The following is a 15,300-nucleotide window of genomic DNA, read 5'->3' on the forward strand; positions in this document are numbered from 1 at the left end:
CACGCTACTGGGGAATGTGCTGCCCTGGGGAGGGGAATCTCCAAAAGTAGTTCCTTTGATTCTGCTCTTTTCTAATGTTTGGCTCAGTATCTCTGGGTCTGGGAGGGTTTAAAAGTGTCTGGTGGGTTTAGTCCCAGTAGGAGGGGGTCAAGTCTGTGTTGTAATAACGTAACTGAGGGTTTTCCCTGCATGGAAGAGTCCAGAGTGTCTGTCTGGAGAGAAAAAGCCTGCAGCGAATCAGGGCGTGTAATGTACTAATTCAGAAACCTCCCAATTGCCCTTCTTACCTGACAGGCTGCAGAATAATGACCAAGTTTTGCTCCAGATTTTCCTGTGTTCCTACTCGACAGAGAAGGGAAATGGCTGTGGTGGATCCGGTTCAGGTAGGGGATGTCGGGGGAGCTGGTGGGGAGGGGCAGGCAATACACAGGGTGAGGCAAGGCGGGGGACAGGGTGTGATAAATCTGCTGGGATATGCTCAGCCTAGGGTCTGATTCCCATTGGGGATATGTGAACATTCCCTCATTGCTGAAAGAGGATACAACCGCCCTGGACAGGGCTAGGAAAACAGACCAGACTGCTGGAGCCTGAACCCACTAGGCAGAGACTACTGTGAAATACAAAGGGAAGAGGCTGGGATTCCTGTCCCTTTTCTCCGCACAGAGCTCTGCTTCCCACATCAGCCTGTGCCTAGTAGGCGTGTGGTAAATGGGAAGACCCTATCCCCCTCTGTCTGCTGGAAGGGACAAGAAATTCTCACCTTCTCTGTGCTCCCTGGAGCTTCCTGACCACTCTGAGCAGGGTGGAGGTGGGATTCTGCTCCTCTGACCATCCCAGAGCTGTACTAGTTTTGTGCTTCTTTTCCCATGAACAGTGGGATTGTGGCTGGGCAGCAGGTACTGAGTGGGGAGCACCTGTTGTTTCAGATGCCAGTGACCTTCGAGGATGTGGCTGTATGTTTCACCGAAGGGCAGGGGGCTCTGCTAGACACCATTCAGAGATACCTCTACAGGGACGTCATGCAGGAAAATTATGACACTGTGATCTCGCTGGGTAAGGATTCCTGTCTCCTCGGCTATTTAAAGCCATGGGACCTGCATTTCTGCATCTGGTCATGTTATTCCCTGGTCAGTTAGATTAAAGGGGAATGGGTTGCATAATTCACAGCTCCATGTGAGAGAGCTGTTCACTTCCATACCCCCTCCAAGTGGATAGTGGAGCCATGGAGCTAATGGACATGCTAAATTCATCCCCATCTCTCCAGCTTTTATGGGGGCAGAAGCAGTGTGTTATCCTGTCTGCATTAATTGTCACTCACACACAGGATCTCGGTTCCTCTCCCTTCCTGGAACCAGCTCCATCTGTGGGGGGGTTCTGGGGGTTTAGACATAGGCAGAGGTTTAACACCGGAGTGGTGTGTGCCTCAGCAAGTCCCCCAGAGCACACAGATCCTGAAAACTCCTAGTGAGAGTGTGAAACTCCCCGTCCCCCAAACATCTGCCTCTGCCAAGAGTTCTCTGTGACCATGTTCCTGTCTGTTCAGATCCCACACACTCCAGCAAATCATGAGGTCAGTTTAAGCTGAAGATGTGCACTTTATGACAAATACTCCACCAAGCCTCTGATCATGCCTGATTTTACCCCCTGAGCAGGATTCCCCATTCCCAAACTTGACCTCATTGCCCAGCTGGAAGGAGGTGAAGAGCCGTGGGTCCCGGATCTCCAGGCCTCCAAGGAAAGGCAGATCCCAAGAGGCATCTGCACAGGTGAGGAGTCAGTGACACTGACACAGGTACTATATGGCAAATGAAGGAAAAAGTGGAAAACTCAAAATATGTTGTGAGCACCCTCAGTTCTGCCTCATCTCATCCAGGTCAGGCTGTGGTCAGCTGGTGTTGTATCATCATGGCAGATGCTGCTCATGGCTTCCCACTACACTGTTAGCTGTCAGGAGTTTTCTCCCTGACTTTACTTTCTGTGAGTGTTCGGAAGGGATGTGGAGGCCGAATCCAATTTCTCAGTCTCCCCAGTTGTGTTTTCCCTCTTTGCTGTTCCCCTTACTGTCCTTTCTACCAGCCCAGGCAGTGACTCCTGCCTGGATCCTCTCTAGCTCCCAGCAGGTGATGAGACAGTGAGTGAGAACGAGGCAGGGAATCCACAGCAGGAAGGTCCTGAGCTACTGGAACTGAACGGGGCCTTTTTGAGAAGAGCTGAAGGGATTTTTTCCCAGTGTTTGGAACAGAGAAAAGCCTGGAGTGATTGGCACAGGTCAGAGAGGAAGAGGGGGAACCACCCAAGGAAGAAAGTGGATTAATCCATTGAATGTGGGGGGGAAGGCAAGGATCCCAGGGAAATCATAGCCCAACAGACAAATCACAAGGAAAAGGAACCTTATAAATGTTTGCACTGTGGGAAAAGTTTCAGTCGGCGCTCACACCTTATTAACTATGGGAGAATCCACAAGGGAGCGGGACCATATAAATGTCTTGATTGTGGGAAAAGTTTCAGTGTACCATCAGCCCTTAGCAGACATCAGAAAACCCACATGGGAGAGAAACCTTGACAATGTTTGGGCTCTGGGAAAAACTGGAGGTAGCGCTCAGTCTTTATTGAGCATGGGAGAACCCACACATCAGTGGCATTTGGCTCCCAGGTATCTAGCTGCCCATCTCTGGGGGCAGGTTCCAGCAGCAGCTGACCCTGAGCTGATCAGTGACCATCTGGCTTTGCCTGGTGTAAGCAAATCCCAGGAAGAGGAGGAGAACTCCTGAAGACCTCCCTGCTTCAACCTTGGCTGCTGAACTGATGGGCTTTCCTGCCTCCTGCTAACCTGCCGTGGGAAGGGAGAGAGAAACTCCAGAAGGTCCCACTGCCTGGATGAAGTTCCACTGTCACCCTTCTCTTCCCTGATGAGATGCCTCTTCCATGGACACTAGGAGAAGGACACATGGGTTGACCGCCCATTCAATCTGGACACCTGTTCTTTATCCCCTATTTTCCAGCGGTCCCTGTGCTAGGGTCCCCTACTTACCTGGAGCTTGTCCCTACAGGGTGAGTGTCCCTAGGGCTGGCAACTCTTCCCCTTCCTAAATCACCTTAGGGGCTGGGTGCCAGAGGATGAAATGTGCAGGGGCCAGGAGGGTTGGCTTTTGGGAAAGAAACGGGGGTATTGAATGGTTACGGTTGGTTGATGTGGGAAGCGGAGGGAGCTGGGTGCTGGGGAAATCAAATGTTAGGGATCATGGGAAAAGAGGAGACAGTACAGGGAAGAGAGGTGCTGCCTCTTATCACTCACCTTTTTCCTGCCCTCTCTGCATTCAAAAAGCACCATTGAGAGGGACTGGTTTCCACAGGATCTTTTGTGGGAGGCCTCCGCAGCATCAGCCTCTAAGGGTCTGTCTATGGTGGGAAAGGTGGTTGGGATTAACTCGCAAATCTCTGACTTTCCCCCCCTTTTCCTGTTCCAGACTGACCGAAGCCATTTTACATATTCTGATTCCCCCGTTGTTACTGTGTGAATCTCTGAGTTCTTCCTTTGGGGAGAGATTGTCTCATGCCCAGATAATCTCACATTGCTCCAGGTTATGCCAAAAAACATTTTTTTCCCATTGACTCCTTTAGGGACCAGAATTAAATAGATTTTAAAAAGTATATAGTAAAATGTGGTGGTTTTAGTTCTGTGCTATTTGAAGATGATTGGGGGAGTGGGAGGGATTCCCTCTTCCCCCCTTCACTATCCCGCTCCACCCCAATACAGCAGCCTCTGTCCGAGACTTGGAGAGGTTATCCTCTCCCCATTCTACCCTCCACCTCCCAGCATGGCACTTGCCACAATGTTCTTTTGCTCTCCATGCTTAGGAACACACTTTGGTTTCTTTGATCCTGAGTCTGACTTCTGGGGGGCTAGAGATGAGTGTCCCAGACCAGGAGGGGGAATTCAAATGAACCCCAAAGCTCTGTTTGATATTTCTCAGCTTAAATCCCTGTTTCCTTCTATTTGCCTTTTCTAGCCAAGTCCAGAATATTTGGAGATGGGCAGATTTTGGCTTTGGTTTCTTTTTGTTTTTTTGTTTTCCTTGCTTTATGATGATGCTACAACATTTATAAGTGACACAACCAAGTAATGAAGAGATACCGAGTAAAGCAGGTGTAGCCAGTTCAGAAGAAAATAGATAAATTCGTTTTCCTTCTTTTGGGAGTAATGATTTTTTGGCATTTCACTTTATGAATCTGAAAGTGTTTTTAGCCACCTGATAGTGTTGACAAAGACTCTCTGCCCCACTCATCCCACACTGCATCCCTCTAATCTCAGCTCCTTGGATTCCCTGCTCTCGGAGTGTTTTCTTTTGTGACTGGTGCCCAGCGTCTGTCATAGATTCTCTGCACTTTTCTACCAGTTTGTAAATGTTGCTCTGTTGTGGGTGCATGTGGGATTTGGGTGCAGGGATGTGCGGATCTGGAGATGAAAAATATCATGCTGGGTTGGGCTGGGGGTGGAGAAAGGAGTCTATCTTTGTTAGTCCTTTGAAATAATAAAGTAGAATTTTGTTTCTCACACACCCAGTGTCCTTTGTTTTGCATTAAATACCCACCAGATTCAGAGTGGAGGTTAAACGTAAAAGCAAAGCAAACATGATGTGATTTGGAAATGCACAGCGAGGTCACCCATACATGGTCACCTCTGCCCTGTCATAGGCTGAACTGCAGGCAGTGTGCTAACAAATGTACCCCCTACCCGCTCTCTCAGCCTTACCACCAACTGACAGACCTTGCCATGTAGTGATATGCTTCAAAGCCCAATATTATTAGGATTGACATATTTTAGTGCTTGTGGACCCAGATTATATTAAACTGATTTTTTAAAGCACATCAGATTTTGGGTAAGTATTTCAAAAGCATCTTTTCAGAAATGACTTAGGATTGGATTTTTAAAGATATCAGGCACCTAACAATGCAGATAGGGACCTACTGGGATTTCCAACACAGGTTAGGCACCAGGGGCTAGATCCACAAAAAGATTTCGGTGCCTCGCTGCTACTTTCACTGTGGGTACCTGAATCCGAGGTTTAGTCCGGGCTGTTGGTACTGGACAGTAGCATTCCCCCATGGAGATCCACATGAATCTGACAGCTTGGGCTCTCAGTGTACACTGTAGTGTAGACCTGGCTTGAGTCTCTCTCACAGCCAGACTCCCCTAATTCTTAGATTTTCTTTTCTGATCTGCAGCTCAATCAAAATCTGTTACTTCAAGCTCCTCCCTCCAGGCAGGGGCAGAGAGCCCTGGCCACTGCTGCTGCCCCCGCCTGTCAACTCTGCACTGTTTATTAGAGAGTAGTCCACAGAGCTAGCTTAGCCTTTTGTTTTACTTAGCAGTAACACAAGGAACCAACAGGCCGGTATCCTGTAAGGCATTGGCTCCATCAAGATAGTATACGTAAAGTAGGCTTATGACTTCCAGCATAGATAAATGGCCCGACAGTTACCCAGCATTTGTGGGTGCTATGACTAGTTTACTCAAGAGAGAAGTTGGTACATAATGATAGGCAACCACAGTAACGCTGGACTGATGCAGGGTTAGGATATCTTAAGATAGAATCACTGACAGATGTTTAACCACAGACTTCCTTTAGCAATAGGTGTGGCGTATGGTAATGAGATAAAGGTATTAATATATTAACCAATAGGATAAGGGCACCCCAATATTATGAGGGTGAGGAAATTAGATTTGGACATGGGAGGCTGGGCTTCTGAATGAGTAGCCATGGTAGTACCCAGGCCCCATACTAGGTGGACTCACCATGTAGTGAAGGCTAACTTTCCATCATTGATCCTTCTGCTCTTCATTGTTATTATCTGCCACCAGCCTTTAGGCATTGGGGTCTGGACCATTGGATTCCTTTGAAATGCCAGGGACAGGGCTGGTGCTTTGTAGCTCCCCACCAGGGCCCCAAGGATGGGTGTGAGTATATGAGTATAATCAGGAACTGACACCAGAGGGGTCCCTAATACTATATTACTGTGTAGCTGGGAGGGGTGGTTCCATTCTGAGAGGGACCCAGAGGGAGAACCAAACCCACCCTGGCTGCTAGAGCCCAGACGGACATCACCTGACCGGAAGCAGGGAGGCGGGGCCAGGCTTTTAAAACCCCGGCCTGCGATCTCAGTCAGGTGGGGATGGCTGAGGGAGAAGGATGCCTCTCCCTGGAGGCTCCACGCTAGAACCAGGCCCGAGGCCCATGCTGAGGGGGAGCGGCCAGTCTTAACCCCCCAGACTGGGGACTGGCAGAGAGCCCACCTGAGTCGCCCGCTGCCTGAGAGTCAGAGGGGAGCCCACCTGAGTCACCTGCTGCCAGGGAACAGGAGGAGGATAGACCCGAGCAGTACAGAGCATGGGGCCCGGAGAACCTACCAGCCCTGCCTGGGGGCCAGAGGACCTGGAGGAGCTGCCCTCTGAGGAGGAACCCATGGAGTTGCCGGAGCTGCCGCCAGTGGACGAGGAGAGCCTGATGGGACTACCACACCCCAGCGACCCGGAGGAATCAGGTACCTGGAGGTATGGGGAGGAAGAAGCCCAGGGTCAGCCCTAAACAGGGGCTGAATCCGGGGCAACCCGGTTGGCGTGTTGCGGCAGGAGCCCCGCCAACGCAGTGGCAGGCACCTCTGCCACTGCTAGGGCCCTGGGCTGGGACGCAGTGGAGGCGGGTGGGCCTGCATTCCCCTCCCCCCTTCCCAAGCCACCCCGGGAGAACCTTACCCTCCTTATCGTCCCAGAGCCCAGACTGCTTGTTTGCCAGCCCTGCCTACAGGCCGGGCGCTAGACTACTTGTTGCCAGGAGGAGAAGAGACAACAGCCATCCCCAATGGTCAATTAGCAGGCAGGAGACAGCCAGGCAGGGTGCAAACATTCTCTGACCCCCTTCTGCAGAGGCTTGATGCCTAGGAAGGCAGGAGAGAGACTGTGATCAGCCCTGGCTGCTTTCCTGTTGTGAGCTGGTGTGTGGAATGGGCTGCACTGAGAATGCCACTCATGGCAGAGTGCAAGATACCGGTCAAACAATCCGCACAACTGGTGGATTATTCTATAATTAGAGTCTCCAAACCAGTATCAAAAGAGTTTCTGTAGTATCACACTTGTTAACAAGAAGACAAACACAGTCCCCTTTAAGCATTCCAGCCTTTGGCTATCACCTAGGCACACAGGTTTAATATAGTGAGAGGTTGCTGAAACCCCAATTCACCATATGTGAATGTGACACACTGTACTCCAAAACAGCACACTGTAAACTCCATAGTCATCATTTTTGTATGGTTGTAATAGTTCATGCTAAGCATGCCATGTAAGATATCTAATGAAAGGTCATAATCTGCTGAAACCCACTGTGCTGTCCAAATATGTGTATTGTTGTTTAAAAAGCTTTTGCTGTATAGCTGTTAGAAATTATGCTGCAAATTTAAGAACCTTTTCTACAATGGCAGTTGTCCTCACCCAGGAGGATAAGAGAGTATTGTCCTGGAAGGCAGTTGTAATTGTAATCAGAGAATCTACAATTCAATGACTTGCATGAGGACCACATGGATTTTGATCAACCTTGTGAATCAGCAGGACCCACCTGGACATGCCTGGACTCATGTTTACTAAGAACATGGTCAAAAGGATATACAATAAGGAACGGGTGCATGCCTGGGCCTTTCTTTTTCTTCACCCATGCTGAAAACAACAGAGATGCTGGAACGACAAAGACTAGAGCTGAAAGAGACTAGCCCCCAAGTTTCAAGAAGAAGCTTGTGCATTGAGAACTATAACCTCAAGTGGAGTGAGAAAACTGCTTAATGTAGATACTGCATAGAGTTAAAGGTGTAAGATTTAGATTGTGTGTTTATCTTTGTTCGTTTTGGTACCTCTCTCTGATCTCTTATGCCTACCACTTATACTCACTTGAAATCCATCTTTCTGTAGTTAATAAATCTGTTTTTATATTTTAACTAAACCAGTATATTTTGGCTGAAGTGTTTGGAAAATCTCAGCTCAGTTAACAAAAGCTGGTCTATATCCTCCCCAGATTGAAGGGGGGATGGACTAGATAATAAGCTTATACTGGTCAGGCTTCAGACCAGGACAGGACAGAGCAACTTTGGGATGCAAGGCAGGTTGCTGGGGTGGGTGGCTGGTGCCTTTCTCTGTAAGATTCATGAGTGGCTCTGGGAGCATTCACATACTGTTGGGTTGAGTGATAGCACCTGAAGGGGTTTTCTGCTGGTTAATAGCAGAGTATTGTGAGGGTCAGCCCAGGCTGGAGAGTTATGGGAGCACAGCCTTACCCCAGTCCCAGGTTGTACCCCGGAGAAACCCATTATAGTGAGTTTCTACTAATCCCAAAGGTTCAGACACTTACTCCCAGGTCAATATGTATCTCAGATCTTACCCAAATATCACGCCCTCAGCCAATCCTTAGAAAACTAGCTAAAAATGTTTATTAATAAAAGAAAAGAGGAGCATTATTAAATGGTTAAAGAATCATATACATAAGTGATTTTCAGTGTTCATAGATTAGGATCATAGCAGTGAGAGAATAGACTGTTGACTTGCATAAGTAACACTGGAATCATCCCAAAAGGTTAGAATCCAAATGTATCTTAGTTGGAGAGTCTTTTAGAATCTTTTCTTGCATTTTCCTGGGTATTCCAAGTAGCAACTCAGAGATCCCAGTCCTACGGCTTGAACCATTCCCTGTTTAAAGTTCAGCAGACTAGAAATGAAGGATCAGGCCCAAGGTTTCACTTTTATAGCTGAAACAGGCTGTCAAGTGTTTGGAGTACAGCATGTGACTGAGCATTCTTTGTTGACCATACACTGACCCACCACTTTTAAATTAACATTCAATTTCCTATGTACATGCAGGTTATCCAGTTACACTCATTTACATAAAGCAACAGCCAATCATTCATTATAACAGAGATAGATAAGCTGAAGACAATGTAGATAATATTATTAGTTTCCTGCAGTGTATCACATCTTTGATATTAAGGGTAACTCAACATAGTCACACACATAATGTAAGGCAATTAAGACATGAAAAAGGATTTAGTATCTAAAAGCTAATTTGCACTGGTAAACTAACAGGATATAAGTCCACAGATAAACACATCTAGAATCTATCCTTGATTGGTCTAGTACATCTCTGATAGTCACATGCAAATGAATTGTCCTGAATCCTTATACAAATGTAATGCCTCGTTAGATTGTTATGGTGTAAGGTCTGAGGCCTTGTTTTTTTGCTACGCTTAGGCCTTGCTCTTGGGCTAAGCAGTAGCAGCCATATTAGGAGAGACAGTAGCCATAAACTAAGCAGCATGTAGTCACATCTTTGCATTCCTGAAATTACATTGCCAGTGTAATATCGGGCTGTTAAGAAGGTGCTACGGTCTTAATAGTACCTACCATCACCAGATAAAGAAACAGATTTTAAGATGCTTAAAGAAAACTTTGTTTGATTGTATTCTATTTGACAAGGAATCACTTATCAACAGTTGTGGTTGTAAACTCTAAACTTCTTATTGTTTTGTCTTTATCGTACCCACTTTTCTGTTGTTTATCTGAATGATTTCTGTCTGGTTCTTTGATTGTTTCTGTCTGTTGCATAACTAAGTGTGATCAATTAAAGTGGACGGGTATGATAGGTTAAAGAATTATTTTGCAATATGTTAGGGTTGGTTAAAGAATTATTTTGTAATATGATTGTTTAAGGTATAGCTAAGCAGAACTCAAGTTTCTCTATAAAAACTGGGGTCCAAGAGGGAGACCAGCTGGGAAGAAAGGGAAACAAGAAAAATAAAAAGGAAAGACTTAAAGGAAGAAGAAGAAGAATCTATCTCCACGACACAGCCCAAAATCAAAGCTGCAACATCCTCTTCATGACCATGACATGCAGCAACCAGAATCCAAACGAGACTGACCTTGCTTGGCCAACAGGGAAAGTCCACCTGCCTGATTAGGATTGGTGAGCACAGCATTGTGTGCTTAGCATATGTATTATGTTTGGTAATTGTCAAAAAATAGAGGTTAAGGTTATTACTGTATAAGACTCTCTCACTGGTAAAAGATCCTGAAAACCTGCAGTAGAATATGCCCGGAGCCCTACGAATTGGGAAAGGCTGTGAGTACTTAAATTAACCAGGTTAGTTTCATCCCCGAGCCCTATGAATTGGGTACAGGTGATTCTGAGCCCTAGAATGAGAAATAGGTTCCTTTCCTGCCAGAGCCCTATGGCCTGAGAGAAGGTGGGGTGCCATAGTGTGCAGGAAACAATGGGTCATACACAGGTTAGCTGGTTTGTCAGTGTCACACACCCAATGCAAAACTGGTGTAGAAGGGAGTGACTCAGAGCTCCTGTATAAACATCAAGGACCTCCCAATCTTCATAAGATATCTGCCACAAGATTTCCTTTCCCCTTGATATGAATTATGTTCATATCAAACTCTGGTAAGGCCAAATTCCAGTGGGGTAATCTAGAATTGGTTCCCTTTGCTTTATGTGTCCATACCAATGGAGCGTGATTGCTGACCATGGTAATTTTTTTGTTGTACAAATAGGGTTTAAGTTGCTTCACAGCCCAGACAGTTGTGTAGCATTCTTTTTCTATAGTAGCATAGTGTTGTTCAGTGGGTGTCAGTTTTTTTGCTTAAATACGCAATAGGGTGCTTTTTACCTCCCTCTCCATCTTGCATCATCATAGCTCCCAACCCCATATTAGAAGTGTTCGTGCATAGCAGGAATGTTTTTTTTTAAAATCAGGGATGTTAGATAAGCCTTTTTCACAGGCCTTTGTCCACATCACCTCATTCGGCTTCCCCTTCTTTGTAAGGACTGTTAAGGGGGTCACAATGTCTCTAAACCCCTTTACAAACCTACAGTAATAATTGGCCAGCTCAGTAAAGGATTGGACCTGCTTCTTTTTTTTAGGGGCAAGTCAACTTTTTATGGCCTCTACTTTCAAAGGCTCAGGGTATATCAACCCACTGCCCACCCTTTGTCCTAGGTAAAATACCTCTGGAGCTCCCAATATGCACTTGGAGACCTGTTAGTGAGGTTGGTTTCTTTTAGCCTTTGTAACACAACTCCCATATGATAGAAATGATCTTTCTAGGAACTACTTTAAATAGCTAGGTTGCCTATATAGGCTCTGGCAATGGTCTGTAATCCATGCAAAACCTCATTCATGAGTCTCATAAAGTGGCGCCAGAATTCTTAAATCTGAATGGTAGAACCTTAAACTCATACAGACCAGAATCCACTATGAAAGCAGATTTTTCCTGGGCATCAACAGCTAAGGGAATCTGAATCATAGAATATTAGAGTTGAAAGGGACCTCAGGAGGTCATCTAGTCCAACCCCCTGCTCAAAGCAGGACTAACTTCAGCTATATCATCCCAGCCAGGGCTTTGTCAAGCCTCAGCTTAAAAACCTCTAAAGATGGAGATTCCACCACCTCCCTAGGTAACCCATTCCAGTGCTTCACCACCCTTCTAGTGAAAAAGTTTTTCCTAATGTCCAACCTAGACCTCCCCAACTGCAACTTGAGACCATTGCTCCTTGTTCTGTCATCTGCCACCACCGAGAACAGCCTAGCCCCATCCTCCCTGGAACCCCCTTTCAGGTAGTTAAAGGCTGCTATCAAATCCCCCCTCATTCTTCTCTTTTGCAGACTAAACAAACCCAGTTCCCTTAGCCTCTCTTCATAAGTCTTGTGCTCCAGCTCCCTAATCATTTTTGTTGCCCTCTGCTGGACTCTCTCCAACTTGTCTACGTCCTTTTTGTAGTTGGGGGCCCAAAACTGGACACAATACTCTGAATGCGGCCTCACCAATGCGGAATAGAGGGGAATAATCACTTCCCGCGACCTGCTGGCAATGCTCCTCCTAATGCAGCCCATTATGCTATTAGCCTTCTTGACAACCAGGGCACACTCCTGACTCATATCCAGCTTTTTATCCACTGTTACCCCCAGGTCCTTTTCTGCAGAACTGCTGCCTAGCTCATCGGTCCCCAGTCTATAGGTGTGCATGGGATTCTTCCTTCCTAAGTGGAGGACTCTGCACTTTTCTTTGTTGAATCTCATTAGATTTCTTTTGGCCCAATCCTCCAGTTTGTTTAGATCCTTCTGTATCTGCCAGTAACCATGAGTCAAATCCAGTGTGCTTATGAATTTTGCATCCCCCAACTGGTCCAATAAATCCTGTATCTGGGGCATGGGATATGGATCAGGCCGTGTGGTTCTTTTCATCTTCCTGTAATCCACCCAAAATCTTGGCTTGATACGCCCTAAGGTTTGAACGGAATGCACAATCTTGTTAGTTAAACCTGGCCGGTTGGAGAATGTCTGCCTGCGGTGTTTTTAACAGGGCTAACATCTCCTACTTTTGGGTAAGAGTTAAACTTTCCCCAAACTCAATGTTTTCAAGAGGAGTCTCTCCCTTGTTCTCTGTACTTAGGTCAATTAAAGAACAGATTATGTTCCCTCAGCACAACAAATAATATTGATGGCTGCTTCTCTTTCATGGTAAGCCTTCAGCCTATTAGCATGCACCCTTTGCGAAGCTCCGCTTCCATGGGGTTTTCTAACATCATAGGTAACTTCATTACCCATTTCCACTATTTCATAGGGTCTGTTCCAAATGATCTGCATTTTATTTTTCCTCATGGGAAGAACCATATTGCTAATTTCAAAAGGCCTTTCCTCTGTATGCCTATCATACCAAGCTGTCTGATCATCCTGACTTTTCCTAATGTTCCGGCGCACTAAATCCAACATAACTTGCAACTTCTTAAATTGTGACATGTAATCTCCCACTGGCTGTTCTGTTTCCTCAGTATTGCCTTCCTAGGAATCATAGATAAAATCTGCCTCCCATACAAGAGGTCAAAGGGAGTAAACCCTGTGGATTCTTGGGGTACACTTCTATACGCGAACAGTAAATATGAGAGCAACACATCCCAGTCACCCTCATGCCTGGAAACATACACTAAGCATAGATTTTAACATTCCACTGAATTTTTCTCCAAGTCCATTAGTCTCAGAGTGGTAAGATGCGCTTTCAAATTCTTCACCCCACATGACAGTCACTCTGTGTGACATCAGGCAATTCACTTATTCTCTCTGTGTCTGACTTTCCCTCTTTAAGATGGGGATAATAACCCTTACTCACCTCACAGGAGTGTTGTGAGGCGAAACACATTAAAGATTGTGAGGTACTCAGCTCAGCAGTGATGGGGACCAGATAAGGACCTGCAAACAAGCAGTTTAGAGCCGTTTCCTTTCCACATCAAATAAAACAGATGTTGTCACAAGTCCTTCTAATTTCAGCTTTAATCTTTTAATAGCTGGTGTTTTTCCTAAAGCCCCAGGTCCTGGAATCCTGTGATTACTTGAAAATCTCTCCGCTCATTATTTTTTAAGGTAGTTTTCTTGTTTTCTTGGTTCACTAGACCAGCTTGAGATCGAGACTGGAATGAAACCTCATGACTCAGAAACAAACAAAAGGTCCAAAATGTAATTTTTTAAATTATTTTTTTAGAAAAAAGTCTATAACAAGCCTTCTGGATGCGATGGAAGCAGTAGATGTGATATATCTTGATTTTTAGTAAGGCTTTTGATACTGTCTCACATGACCTTCTTATAAGCAAACTGGGGAAATATAGCCTAGATGAACCTACTATAAGGTGCACAACTAGATGGAAAAACAGACTCAGAGAGTAGTTTCCACTGTCAAACTGGACAGGCATATGGAATGAGGTCCTGCATGGATGCAAATGCAAAGTATTACACTTAGGAAGGGCTAATCCATTGCAGAAATACAAAATAGAAAATGACTGTAATTCTTCCACTCTGCTTAGCACTTATAAGGCCTCAACTGGAGTATAGTGTGCAGTTCTGCCACCATACTTCAGGAAAGATGTTGAAAAAATGGAGAAAATGCAGAGGAGAGCAACAAAAATGATAAAAGGTCTAGAAAACATGACCTTTGCGGAAAGATTGAAAAAACTGGGTTTGTTTAATGTGGAGAAGAGAAGACTGAGGGGGGACCTGATAACAGTCTTCAAGTACATAAAAGGTTGTTATAAAGAGAATGGTGATACATTTTTCCCCTTATCCACTGAGGACAGGACACAAAGTAATGGGCTTGCATTGCAGCGAGGGAGATTTAGGTTAGACATTAGGAAAACTTCTTAACTGTCAGGATAGTTGAATACTGCAACAAACTACCTAGGGAGATTGCAGAATCTCCGTCGTAGGTTTTTAAGAACAGGTTAGACACACACCAGTCAGGGATGGTCTAGGTAATACTTAGTCCTGCCTCAGCTCAGGGACTGGACTAGGTGACCTATCAAGGATTCTATGTATCCTTCAGGCAATCTCAGAACGTTTTAACACCTGGTGCTGACAGTCCTGCATTGGCATTGATCAGTTTATGTTTTCAGGCCAATGTTCTCCAGCTAAGGTCCAATGACCTAAATTAAAAAACAATCATTCTCCTTTATCTGATTAGTTCACTCTTGGTGGAGGGGGGTTGTGCTCATTTTTTTCTTGGGGTGCATAACCTTTCGTTGTGTGCATTCTCTCACCACGCCCTCTCTGTCTGTTTCTGTTTCTAGCAACCGTGCTGTTTTGGATATGTGAGGACATTCTTTTAGGGTGCTTTCCATGGATAACTGAGACAAAGTTAAGGCCGGAATTCTCAGTGGCACAGTATTACCAACTCAAAGCATTTAAAATCATGAGTCAGACCTCCCAAAATGATGATATTGAGATTTAATAATAATAAATATTGGGTTATCGATATTTGGCTTCCTAAGCATCTAGGCTGCACGGGGAACACATTTTCAAATTTTCCTCAGCATCCAAGAAATGTAGAAAACTTCTTGTTTTTAGAAAATTGAAAGTTGAGTGTCTCACATAATCACATGCTTCCAGGGTGAGGGCTTTAAGAAACACACCAAATATCATTATATTCACGATGAAATAACAGCAGCTGGCAGCACTGCCATTGATGCTATTTTAGTGTTAAGAAAACTCTTCTCAAAATCTGTTGATCTCTTTTTGATATGTTGTGGTTATTAAACCTCCTTCTCTGCACCTTTTAACTCTGACAGGAACTTTCTGTAAATACAGCATGAAAAACAGTTCTTCTGGCTTTTTCCTCTTTAATGTTCCAGCTGCAGTTATCAAGGGCAGAGTCATGTAAGTTAATTCCCACACTTGGTTGTTTCCCCCAAGCACCAGGAAAGAATATGCCAAAATGTT

The 15,300-nt window shown here is 45.4% G+C and overlaps 1 pseudogene; it reads left to right on the forward strand.

Annotated features, from left to right (window-relative positions):
- Window positions 1-926: 926 nt before the first annotated feature.
- LOC137161871 (zinc finger protein ZFP2-like) overlaps window positions 927-15,300 on the forward strand; it is a 110,768-nt pseudogene continuing 96,394 nt past the window's right edge.

The sequence above is a fragment of the Emydura macquarii genome, unplaced genomic scaffold (assembly GCF_026122565.2).
Source record: "Emydura macquarii macquarii isolate MOO-44397 ecotype Brisbane River unplaced genomic scaffold, CSIRO-AGI_Emac_v2 contig_2393, whole genome shotgun sequence".
NCBI classification, from domain to species: domain Eukaryota; kingdom Metazoa; phylum Chordata; order Testudines; family Chelidae; genus Emydura; species Emydura macquarii.